Source organism: Anser anser, assembly GCF_964211835.1.
Source record: "Anser anser genome assembly, chromosome: 1".
NCBI lineage: Eukaryota > Metazoa > Chordata > Aves > Anseriformes > Anatidae > Anser > Anser anser.
Window position 1 is genome coordinate 183,370,501 of NC_139720.1, and position 12,735 is coordinate 183,383,235.

A 12,735-nucleotide genomic window follows, 5' to 3' on the forward strand; every position below is an offset into this window, starting at 1 on the left:
CATTTAACTTTACAACAAAGCAATACAAAAAGTGTGTCCAATAACACTTTTAAGACCCCATAAGGGAGATTTTACAGCAACTTCGTGCTTGTGTATTATTCTACAAGCTTGCAGATGCTCATTTTTCCTCAGATCCCCCGTAATGTGGCCATTGCAAATTAATGCCATTAAAACTCTTCTTCATCTAATCTCTCTCCAACACACGCGCACACAAACACCCACACTTTGTCTCTCTCCTATCATCTTGAAGGGAGGGCAGCTCAGGACTGATCCCCTGAAAAGGGACACCTGCACCGACAGACAAGTTAACATCTGGCTGCTCATCCAGATACGCGACAAGGTAAAAAGGGACACGGTATGTGGAGACAGATGGTTTTTCTTACGCCAGTTTATGCCATAGCTGTGTTTTAGCTGAAATAAACAGAAAGGATTACCTGGGTGCTTTTGTGTAAGCTATTACTGAAAATGAAAACGTCCTCAATGTTTTGCCCCCTCTTCTTCTTCCTGGCTCCCTCTAGCGATCTTAAGCGCACACTGCCTTTTCTTCCTGCTTCGGTTAATGCAAATAAAAACAATTGCTGGAGTGATTTTTCGGTTTGGTTTGGATTTGAAACACCTGCACTAACTCTTATAAACTGCTCATAAGTTTTTACTGAACATATAATTCGCATGTGCTTCACTCCAGCATCACACAACCAACACCGGCCTTTCTACCTGACATCTTTATGTATGAAATACTTTATGTATGAGCCAGCATATTTGAAATTTTACTATTTTTAAAGGCATTCATCAGCTCCATCCTTTCTTCTAACTAGAGAAAGCGAGATAAAAATGAATCCCTTTCCTCGTGCATCTTCCCCCCAAACAAGAATTACAACCCTAAACAAGAGGTTATTAAAGCCCAGCATCTGAAAAAATAAAACACAGATGAAAACTTTATGCCTGCTCTAAAAAGACACTTATAAAATGTCACATTCCTTATCTGCCGTGTCCCAATATAAAACAATCAAGAATCATAATTATTCTCACACTTTTATGAGTGGAGAACATTACCTTGAGGGACAGTGAGCACACAACATCAGGATTTTTACCTGTGGACTTGAACAAAAAGTAGCCCTCCAAAAATCAGTAACTTCCTGAAGAGCTAAGCAGGTTACTTTTAATGTAATTGCTGCCTTCACCCCTACAAACTGCTTCTATCCCGTCACTGTATATTCAGTCACTTCAGCAGCCATTTTTGTTAGTTTTTTTTAAAGAAGTCAATGGTTATTTCATTTATAGAAATGAAAATGGGAGGAGGGAAGCCTGAAATGGTGCTTTGCAATGGAAGTATTAGACAGATGAACTGATTTTTGATGACAATAATTATACGTAATGTGCGGCTCCGTTTCTAAGAGGAGAGGACAGATTGAGAAAATAAAAAATGGATTAAGCCTTTTCCTCTATTGACCACTTCTATAGAAGTCTAAGGCATTTTTCATTAGATGTTCTCAAGATGATTTGCAAACAAATAAAATTAAGGTTAATTTAAACCAAAAGTTAAATGCTCCCATGAGTAATATCCACTTTTGTATGAGGAAACTGAGCTGGCGCTGAGCAAACAGAGACAGATGTGCACTCTGAAATGTATTTTTAAAGAATGTTAGTAGATACGAACTGGAGCCATCATTCTGGATCAGACAAAGCTCCATCAACTCCCATGTCGAAGATCAGCTGAGGCCAAGCACAAAATATACAAAGAAACATATACCAAAAGAAAGACCATCCTACTCTTCCAGCTTCTGGCAATTAGCACCTTAGATATTTCCTGAAGCCTCATCCAAAATCATCATGCTAAATAGCTACAAATGGCTCCATAGCCATTCATTTTAAAGTTCAAAGCAGCAACTATTATTCTTGGGAGATTTTGAAATCATATCTGTAGTACTTGTATTCCTCAGACTGAGCAGCCAAGAGAGCTGAGATAGCTATTCTCTCTGGATGAGAGATCAAACAAGAAATCAGCAACATCAGTGATTTACTGCGTTCCACTCAATTATTTCTTTAGGGCAGCAAAGACAGAATTTACCCACAGAACCACTGTATTTTTCAAGTGATTGCCTCAAATAAGAGAATAAATACTACCAGAAAGCCCAATACAGAGGCAGGGTGTCGTACCAACGACGAAATGAGTTCAAACCAAAGAAACCAAGAGTCAGTTCCTATTTGTGTCACACATTTCTATGTGAACTTGGAAAAGCCATTTAGTCTCCCCATGGAAAAACAAATGCATTAAAGAACATAAGGTGCTTTGACACTATAGTGATAGAAACCAAATAATTGTACTAGGCAGCATGCAGCTTGCTGTGCCCTTTTCTGGAAGATAGGTATGACAACCCTACATCACTAGAAACTACATCCACAGACAGAACAAACTTCTGAGACTCTTGTCAAGTTAATAATCCTACAAAAACAGACAGGCTAAACCAAAAGTGGAATAATTCTAGGCTGAAAGTCTAAACCCGCTGCTTTCAGATGAAGAATTATTATTATTTTTTTTTCCCCAGTGTCAGACAATAAAACCTAAGCATCACAATAATTCATGAAAAATAAGGCTGCTATTTTTACGCAAGAATTGATCTGAACTGGCTTGCCCAAAGTCACGCAAGAAAACTTCTGACAGTCAACAGTTTTTCCTTGGACAAAGAAAACTTGGGTCTTCTCACATCTTTGCTCATTACCAGATCCTGTCCTGCAATAATGATAGTTTAAAATACTGGATCAGAAGAGGGAACCTCGAGAACAATTCATCAAGCTCAAGTTACACACAGAGCCATTGTCTCCACAAGTACCCCAAAGTCCTTCCTCTTGAGAAACAATTAAAGTATACTCATCACTTCGCAGACTAAATATATTTGCCCTCATATAACAGATAGACAGTCAGTCATGCAACATTGGATGCTTGCACTTTCTGGCCCACAGGAAGAATCACAACACAACTATAATGGGATCATCCCCCGTTACGTGATGAATGGTCCCTGTTGTCACAAATCCCCTGACACTGATTTTAGTCACGTATTCTTCTGGTCCCAGGATGGAGCACTCCAATACCTCTCCAGAAAGCTATGTAGACCATTCTGGCAAAAAGTTTACCCTACTGAGCCAATTAACCTTTAGAGTATTATATGTAATTCAATAACGTTAAGCCCCACTGGGGAAAACTTAACCATATACATTCCCACCCTCCAAAAAAGTCATCCGCTGTTCTCCCCATCTGTGTTGCCCAACAACGGACACTACAAATTAATTATTATGCCAGGCACATACAACCACAAAGTGCCCAATTAAGGCTTGAGTTCCTTTATTTTCAATTAACAAAATAGGGTCATTCCTAGAATTCCTTAGGTGGAAGCAGGCCCGCTGCATGTTGGCATTTTTAGTGCAGGAAGCCTGGCCTGAACAAGAGTTGACATGCAGCAGAGTGCTTGTCTTCAGAATAATCTCTGTTTTGGAGGGAGAGCAGCTGAGGCACCTGGGTGTGCTTTGATTCAGCGCTGCTCCTGGGCAGCCGTCACAGTGAGGACCCCTGACAGGCTCTGGACACTTGGAAGAAAATAAAGCACCACATGACATTAATGGCAATCTCTAGATACATAGGTTGCATCAGGTCAAATGCAGTGATGGAAATATTCTTGGCAAGCATCAGTTGTCTGCATCTCTCTCAATGAAATCTGACAGCTCCTTCTTACACAGCATACAGATCTACACTTACAAGTATTGTTATGCCCTCTGGAAACAGTTCAAGCAACGGCAGTTTTCTCATGATAATGGTAGTGTACATACCTGCTTTCATCCTACAGAAACAACTTACACATTTTATACTCTGAATGGTTGTTTTCTTTCTCAGGATCCAATCACAAAATAATTACCTGCCATGAAAATCTACACTGTGGAGGGGTAAAAGGCTGCTGCTGTTCAATAGAAATAATAATAATTATGATTGGCACCGAAAGGAATAAGGTGTACCCACTCACAAATAAAAAAGGAATCTCAAGCTGTATCAGCCCAGAAATGAGAAGTTATCCAACATCTTAGGAAAAAAACAATCAAACAAAACAAAACCACCACCAACAAAAGATGCATGTAACACTTATCTGAGCCTGAACATCCACAGAACACATTTTCTAATATCAAATATGCATTCAGGAACTCAGTTCTCTCTCTCATATGACATTCCTCAGTGTCACGTCCAAGCCTAATGTCACAAGGAGACAAAATTTCCTGTCTACTAAATCGAGCAGAGATTCCCAAACCCAAGGAATTGGAACTGAAAGCTCCAACTGTAGTGAAAGTATGACAGCTAAGTCCTGAAACCACTTCTTTAAAGGCAGCAGTGCTCACAAGGACATCAAATTATGTCCTTCATTACGGTCGGGTTTGAAGTTTCCATCTAAGCACCAGTAAAAAGAAAAGGCTTATTTTCTGAGAGTACAGAATCCCGTGAGAAGGTCATGTAGTGAGAGTCATACCACTTTAACTTTCCATAACCACAGCAAGACAGTCTCTACAAGCTGTCATCATGGGATGAAATTACTTTCACAAGCACAAGAACTTCCATTGAATGATTTCACCACACAAAAGACCCGTATCCAAACAGCTGCATATTAGCCAAGTAACTAAAGACATAAACATAAGCTACTTAATACCTCATTGTTCAACCCAGCAACAACACCGTCTATTTCTAAATTCTTCTACTTCAAAAGTCATATAGATGACATGGTTAGGAACCTTAAAAGTAACACGTAACGATAACCTGTGACAATTTACAGAGAACTGGCTGTCCTTCCAAAATTGCAAAGAGTTCCAATGTTTCCTAGAGATTTACAAAATTAGATGTTATTTGGAGAAAAAAGGAGTTTGAAACAGCATTTTTGTTCCCCTCTTGTCAAAACAAGAAACAAATATTACCAGCAAAAAAACACTCAACGACTGAACATCACAAAATTGTATCTGAATTCCACCGTTCTTCAAAGTGTAACTTTTTCAGGAGTCAGTTTCCTACACAGTAGATCAAACCCTTAATCTAACTGATATACTAGACTTTTTATAATGCCTGTTTTCTATTAATCATATTGAACAGCAGTTGCCATGTCTCAATACTTAAGTTCTTGGACAGTTTTACATTAGCCATTTAAAAAAAATATTTTCTTCAGTCTTCATAAATTTGTAATAAAAATTTTCAAGTGTTCTTTCAGTCTTTATTACTGCAAGATGAAGGATTTGCTCATTGTTATATGATTATCTCTAATATTCAGCTTCATTTTTGCTACAGATGTACGTAACAGTTCTGCCTTTTCAGCACCACTGTTGACAACTTTAGCACAGCCATCAGACATATGTCACTGTTCTTTTTCTTCCTGGTATTTTTAGAACTGCTCCTTAATTAGCCTCAAGAAGTTCCAAAGAAAATCTGGAGAGTTGTCTTTAATCATTTAAAAATAAAAAATAAGTAATTTATATTCTTTCCTACAAAGTGGCTGCTGCCCTTGAACCACTTCTAAATCAAGATGGGACTCCTCCATTGCTTACAGCATCTTTTGGCATTCAGTTCTGCACATTCTAGCTAGCCACGTGTTCTCACACTTTTTTCCCTCCACTTTGAGACAGCTCTCACAAGCTTTCTTAGAAATATATCAGTGATGTAACAACATAGCATGCAGAACTGAAGATTTGTTTAGTTCCTCATGTTTTGCAGCTTCAAAGACAGGAATGGCATGTAGTTTAGCAGCCATCTTCTCCCATGACCTTATGAACCGTGACGAGAGAAGATAGTCGGTTCACAGGATGGAGAGTTCAATGACAGAGAGGAAAAACAATGGGCAGAATCTCTGTGCGTGTTTTCTTAGCATTTAACTCCTTCCCAAGAAACTAGAATAGCATGAGGGTATCTTGGGAAATCCTCTGGCAATATTTTCCTTTCCCTGACAAAAGAGGGGTGAACACAGACGAATCGTAGGGGCATGTATCTCCTTATATTAATGTTGGTTTTTTTGAAAGGAAAACATTTTTGAAAAAGAGCATGAACTAGAGACTACCAAGCCAGTTTGATCTCAGAGTTCACTCAAACATCAGCACCTTTGACCAAAAGCAGTTTGTCTTTTACTTTTGTATTTTGCCCAAGGCTGTGTGCAGTGCTTGCAGTAGAGGAGTACAAATGTCTCAGGCAGTTCCAGACCTAAATACATATTGTGATGTAAAAGACACAAGACCTATTAATGGCTTGCAGATGAAGAGGATTAGGAACAAAGGTCAACACAATTTCTATGTAATGGACTTCTATTCAGAAGGTTCAGCCTTACTCAGCTAATTTGCTAAGTTACATGAACCGATTTCTCAAAAAAAAAAAAAACAATTTTCCCAGAGACTGATTATATGATAGACACAACATATTGCTTTAACAGATATATACAAGCACCCCGCAATCCTGCCCTCAGCCTATAAAGTTCAATTTGGTGCATTATTTGTAACAATAAATAAACCAGATATTGCAGAGATCTCCTGTATCCAAAGGCAGTAGGTAGTCAATGACCATTTGGAATCAGTAGCCTTTAGCTTATTTGCAGAAGTGAAAGACAGCTGTTTGACTGATGCTGATCTGTAGGAAATGAAAGTACACAATTAAAAAGGTACACCTGATGAGGGAAAGCTAATACAGCCACGCTTCCCAGATGATAAATTAAAAAGGCATAACAAAGAGCTGAATGTTACACGTTGCTGCTAACACTACAGCTGCTGGAAGTGAATTCTCATTCCACATTATCTCATTCTCTCCATATTCAGTAATCTCCAGTGCTCTTACTTAAAAAGTCACACACAATGTCTTTCCACCACTTCAGAGCAAGTGAACTGTATTCTCTGATGCAATAAAATATTGCTAATAGATTTGCACATCCCCTTTCTCACATGCTTTTGTGCTGGATTGACAAGGGGGCTTTAACACAGATCAGCCAATCCAAAAGCTATCATATAACTGGCCCCATATTTCAAAGTCCAGTTTTGCAGCATTGCTTCTTGGTTATCTATCAGTGTGTGGGGGTGTTAAAAACACAAAACAAAACATACCTGCTTGTTTAACACTTTCTTTCATCTAAATTAGGGTCTCTTGGAACAGGAAAGACAAGACACAAACATCACTATCAGAGGTTTGTTTGTTTTATACTGTAAAATAAACTGAAGATGTAATTTCACAACTGATTAAGTTGTTCTAAGACCATATCGCTGCCAATCTATTGTCTAGCACCACTCAATTTTTTATTGTTTATTTTTTAAAAAAATGATGTCATCTTCATGCAGTCCAAGTTTGTTTTGGACTGTTTCATAACAAATACTATATTTATTCTCTTCTGTGAAAGGAGTGCCAAATTCATACAATTACTTAAGTTCAGCCAGTTGGCACACTGCTGGAAATGTGAAGGACATTTCTTAAGAGAAAGGGTTGCAAAGGCTTAGACCCACAGTTCACTTTGTCTGTCCAGGGCTGCTGAAAGGATGTCCTTACACATTTTCAAACTTAGTTTCTTCATTTCTAGTCACTCAGGAATTCTACAGCAGAAAATAATAGTGAAGTTAAGTTCAGTCACCCCCAAAAGAAGCCCACCCACCTCTGCTGTTCATAAACTGGAAGGTTTTGGGTGTAGTACAACCTAGAATGCAGTGAGTTTGAAGATTAGGACAGTTGTGCTGTGAAATGAAGACCAGCCACAATAACTTGGATACAGTAAGTGTTCTGCACATACCACCATGTTACTCATACTAAAGTAGTTGCACAAACATTTTAAGCAGGGATAAGTGACAGTGACAATAAAATCAGAAAGCTATCAGTCTACCTCCAGATGCTAATTTTTGGCCCTTTGCCATCCCCAATTCCCTAACAGAAACAGAAATATCAAGTGGCTGCACAGTGAATTAAATGGGGGAAATTTATTCAGATAAAAGTAGCTGAGACAAGCACGTAACTTCTTTTAAACCCCAACCAGTTCCCTGAACCTGCTTCACTAAGCAGCCACACAAATGAATAGGGGAAGACTGAGTGACACAGTGAGAACTGAACTCTTTTTTTTTTTTAATGCCAAATTCAAGTGTCCAGTGGACTGCGGATTCCCTGACCCTTCACCATAACACCTATTAGCACAGACAAGCACAATATTAATAGGACAATACTGCTTCCCAAGCCTGCTCCTGCTGTTCTCCACACCTTCCTGCCACTTTTCACACCTCTACCAGTACAAAATCAGGCTGAAACAACTGTTGATGCAGCACAGTGAACTGTATCAGGAAAAAGAAAAATAATCAAAGGTTTTCTTCAGCTAAATCAGTTTTCACACAGGAGGCTGGGTCTAAGGACTATTTAGTCCAGAATGTTTTTTTTTTTTTTTTTTAAGAGCCCCAATGCTGAGCCTCTACACTAGTCTGCACCTTGACGTGTTTACATTGTTTTCTATGGTTGCAGTCAAATTTCTTTTAGCATACTTGAAAATGTGCACATTTCAGTTTGATCTGAAACTGGTTATTCCATCTATGCACAATAATTACTTATCTTTTGCTATATGACTCATTTTGATGGGCTTTGTTATGTCAGGTACAACTATGTCAGGCACTCACTACTTTGTGTTTGCATAGCTGTTACCAAGATCAGAACTAACCTATCAATCACTTGACATCGCAAAGAAAGCTTACAACTTACTCTTCACTTTGCTTTAAGAAATAAAAGGCAAAACAAAAAGTTGTGGTGCATCCTCTAATACATCTTTTAATAGTGAGAACACTGCAAATTCACTATATCTGGAAGATTGCTTAGAAATTTTTGTCTGCTACATCTTAAGGAAAATATTTTGTGCACATACTTTAATTTGCATTCAAACCCACCAAGGCAATCAGAAGGGTCAGAATATTTTACAACCACTAGCTTTACTTCAGAGAACAGCAGTGAAAATTTATTTCAGATAAATATATAGTTATATTCTCATAAAGAAATGAAGATAAAAAGATTTTTGGGCATCCATTTATTTTAGGTTCCTTTCATGTACATCTACAGCCTGGTTTCCAATGATTGCAGGCCCTTTCAATTCAAGCACAACCATAATCACAGGCTTTCAGGACTCTTTAGTCATCCCAGTCACTGAAAACTGGAGAACACAGTTTTAGGCCTCTTGATTAAAGAATTGTAAGGGGGCTGTGGCACAGCAAAGACAACGCAAGCTGCTTGATTTTGTCTGGCATTATCTAATATTTAAACCAGTCCCTTATTACTGCGTTCACACAACTATCTGGAATCAACGTTGGCAGTTGATACTGAGACTCTAAGACAGAAACATAGCTAAAAAAAAAAACACATTTCTACTACATAAACAGTCCATAAAGATGAAATCCATTACATTACCAGTGTCCAAATGCAGACCTTGAAGGATATGCCAGCTAGTGGATGGTTAAGAGTTTCAGCAGATTAGGCCAGGCTCCAAAACCCTCAAACTAGTTGGTAATTAACAGACATCTAGGTCCTCCACATGAAAGAAGGCTATTGTTTAAATGGTGACACAATTTTTTCCTTTCCGTTTCATAGCCAGCCTCTGCATTTTAAGATTCCCTTAGGACAGTAACAGTTTATGATTTCAGAAGTTCCACTTCTCAAATAGACGGTTTTTCTGACTTTTAATTGTCAAGAACGAGAATATCCTTAGAACACAGGTAGAACAAAATCATTTTACAGGCTCAGTGGCTCTGAGACCCCAATCTGCCTTTTCTTTGATTGAATAGTTTGAAATCTAATACTAATAATACATAAAACCTAAGGTATCTACAAAAGCAACAGGTACAAAACATAGCCCTGTGGGCCTGTAAATAGTCTGTGATAAGTCCAATTAGTAAGCAAAGTACCTGCAGAGAATATTAGTATGCATCTCCATAAATAATGATGTGTTGCAGCCAGACTTCTAGGATAAGCTGAAGGATGCCCCGCTGAACATGTTTTGTAAAGAAGCAACGATCTGTATAAAATTATGATCTGTTCTCTGATCCGTTATCTTTGCCAAAATGGATTAGATGGGTGAAAAATAAAGGACTATATGTAATCCGGACTTAAGCTAATCGATGTAATAGAAGTGAATGCTATGTTAAAGCTACATTTTGAAAGAATGAGGTGTGGTTATCTATACTTACGTATAAGGGAGCAAGTTAAATCACAAAGAATAACAGGAGGATGTAAAAGAGAAGGAGCAGGTAATAGCACTCAACTGATACAAAAATACTTTAAGAAGAAAAGCATCATCAAAACAGACAATCCAGACAGAAATGGACAAAAAAGTAAGTGAGAATTATGAAACATAAAACCATCCCTGAAGAACTGGAAGAAATGGTTCATTTTGGGCCAACGTCATCTCCTCCCATTCAAAGGAGCCCTTTATGGTCTGCCTGCCTATGCAATCATTCATCTTACTTCCCTAAATATGTCAAGAACTACATAATACAAAAGTGAAATTAAGCAACTCAACAAATTATACCATTCACTTGCAGAGTCAACCCTTTCATTGTCATCTTAACAAAAGCGTTAAGAAGTGCATAAGCACATGGAACAGGCTGTCCTCACCTTAGATGCAGTTAGTCCATCCAGGTCTAGACTGTAAAAGCTGGTGGGAGAGTCCCCAGAAGCTTATGCTGCTGCTAGAGAAGTGCTGTGGGCAGGTCTCCAGGATGTCAGATCAGCATCGCTTGCGAGCTTCTGCCAGTTAAAAAGTTTGGGAAGAACTGAGCTTACCTGCTCAGCAGTAGGATTTGCTGCTGTGTTGTAGAATAACTTACAGCACTAGATGAAAGAGAAAATAAGGGAATTCAGATACTTCACAAAATTGCCTCCTTATAGTCTTAAAAGTCAGGCATATTTCTACTGCCTTTTGCATCAACTAAGATGCATATTGTATGACTAATTTCTCATTTGTCTGAGAAGTATGCAGTCATGTGCTTCTGACTTCTGTCACTCCCAATTCCTAGTTAAAAGCTTTTGAGTGCTGCTAGCACTTTATAGGGGGTAACACAGATAGCAGTATCGTATCTTCACACATAACTGACAGGTATTGGGCAAAAGACCCCATCATGGCAGATGGAATAACCTCTAGCAGATTGCTCAGAGCAAAGGGAATGCTTTTCTTAGCATTGTGTTATAACTCCATTGAGTTATTTTACTTGCTTCCAACTAAAATTATGCCCAGATTTCTAATACTTGCATTTCAATGAGTTATATCTGAATAAACGCTTGAGCTTATCTGCTGCTGGTGACTGTGAAGCATATGGCAACTATGTCATCATAAAAAAAACATTAACTTCCTAAGCACATCAGGCAAGCAGACATATATGGTCCTGCTATCCAAGCATAAATATGATTATTTAGTAACATTCATTGTTTATGAGATTGCGGTACCATCCCCATTTTGCTGATTAATGCTTACCACAGTTTCAAAACACGTACACAAACATTAGAGGCCATTTAGGAGACACTTATGTAAGGAAGGAAAACTTTATGAGGAAATCATCTTTTAAAATAACTTGTCATTAACACAATCACCATGATGTTTGCCTCCATATTCTTTGCATTTGGTGCAAATGCAATTTGCAATTGCAAAAAACTCATATACAATTCATAATGCCGCAAGCGTTTCATAACATTCAGTAGTCACTTGGACATGTACATACACTAATAATTCAGTAAAACAAAATGACTTAATCTGCAATCATCAGCTTATAAGGCAGTATACTCCAGGAGCAAGGAAAGCTTGTACTAAATTTTAAAATAAACTATTATAGGACAGAAATCTCTCTTTTTAAAATGTAAACGACTACTTTTATTTGGAGATTCATCAGCACATTAGCAATGCTAAGCCACCCTGTTCCCAACAATGTTTTTGTTAGTTGTCTCATTTCTCTCTGTAGAGCTACACAGTACTCGTGGGCTAATCGGGGAACTTCAAACACAGCCACAGATGCAGGCATGCCTGTGTAAACATTTAGAAGGTTTTACAAAAGTACAAGGCAGATGCTGAACATCAAAATCTTCTGGAAGATCCCAAATCTAACTAGAGCGCCAAGTCACATAGACCATTCCACACAGACAAATTCCTATTCTTTACCCCAATTAGAGAAATACTTTTAATAATATCCACAAGACTAGAAGCACTTTGACAGCGACTTGAGCGTAAGTTCATCTCTGTAATTTAAAGCAGTTACCAGAAAAAAAAAAGTAGCAGTGACAAAGAGCACAGCACTGTTACCTTTCACTAACAAATGTTCAGCACTTAAACAACAACAAAATAAACACAACCCCACCTCTTAAAAAAAAAAAAAGAAAAAAGGGCTAATTATAGCCTCTGTAAAAAAACAAATTTGCATTGCCGCAATGCAAACACATTCAGGGCAATGCAAACTTGTGAATTTGATTGCATCAAAACGGTATCAATGAGAACATGGCAAACAACAGGGGCAACAGTAAAATAACGCATTTACCAAGTCTCTTTGATTTATTACCTGGGCTCTAAGTAAAGGCTCATACCACCCACCCCCCACCTCCCCCAGCTTGTTTTTATTTTCCCCACACGCACGCATTCAGCTTTATTTCCCACACGGGCACGCATTCAGCCAAGACCACATCCCCACGGGGTCCCAGCTTTGGGAAGACCCCTCACAGCCCACCTCGCCCCACAACACAGCGTA

The 12,735-nt window shown here is 38.4% G+C and overlaps 1 protein-coding gene across 1 annotated transcript in view; it reads right to left on the bottom strand.

Annotated features, from left to right (window-relative positions):
- The window catches only part of CAB39L (calcium binding protein 39 like), a 62,994-nt gene extending 50,267 nt beyond the window's left edge, over window positions 1–12,727 (bottom strand). Inside the window, exons 1-2 of the mRNA XM_083796249.1 lie at window positions 12,624–12,727; window positions 10,622–10,837 (exon numbers count right to left, since the gene is read on the bottom strand). The gene's annotated coding sequence lies outside the window, so the exon portion shown is untranslated. The remainder of the gene's footprint in view (window positions 1–10,621; window positions 10,838–12,623) is intronic.
- Between the last annotated feature and the right edge of the window lie 8 nt (window positions 12,728–12,735).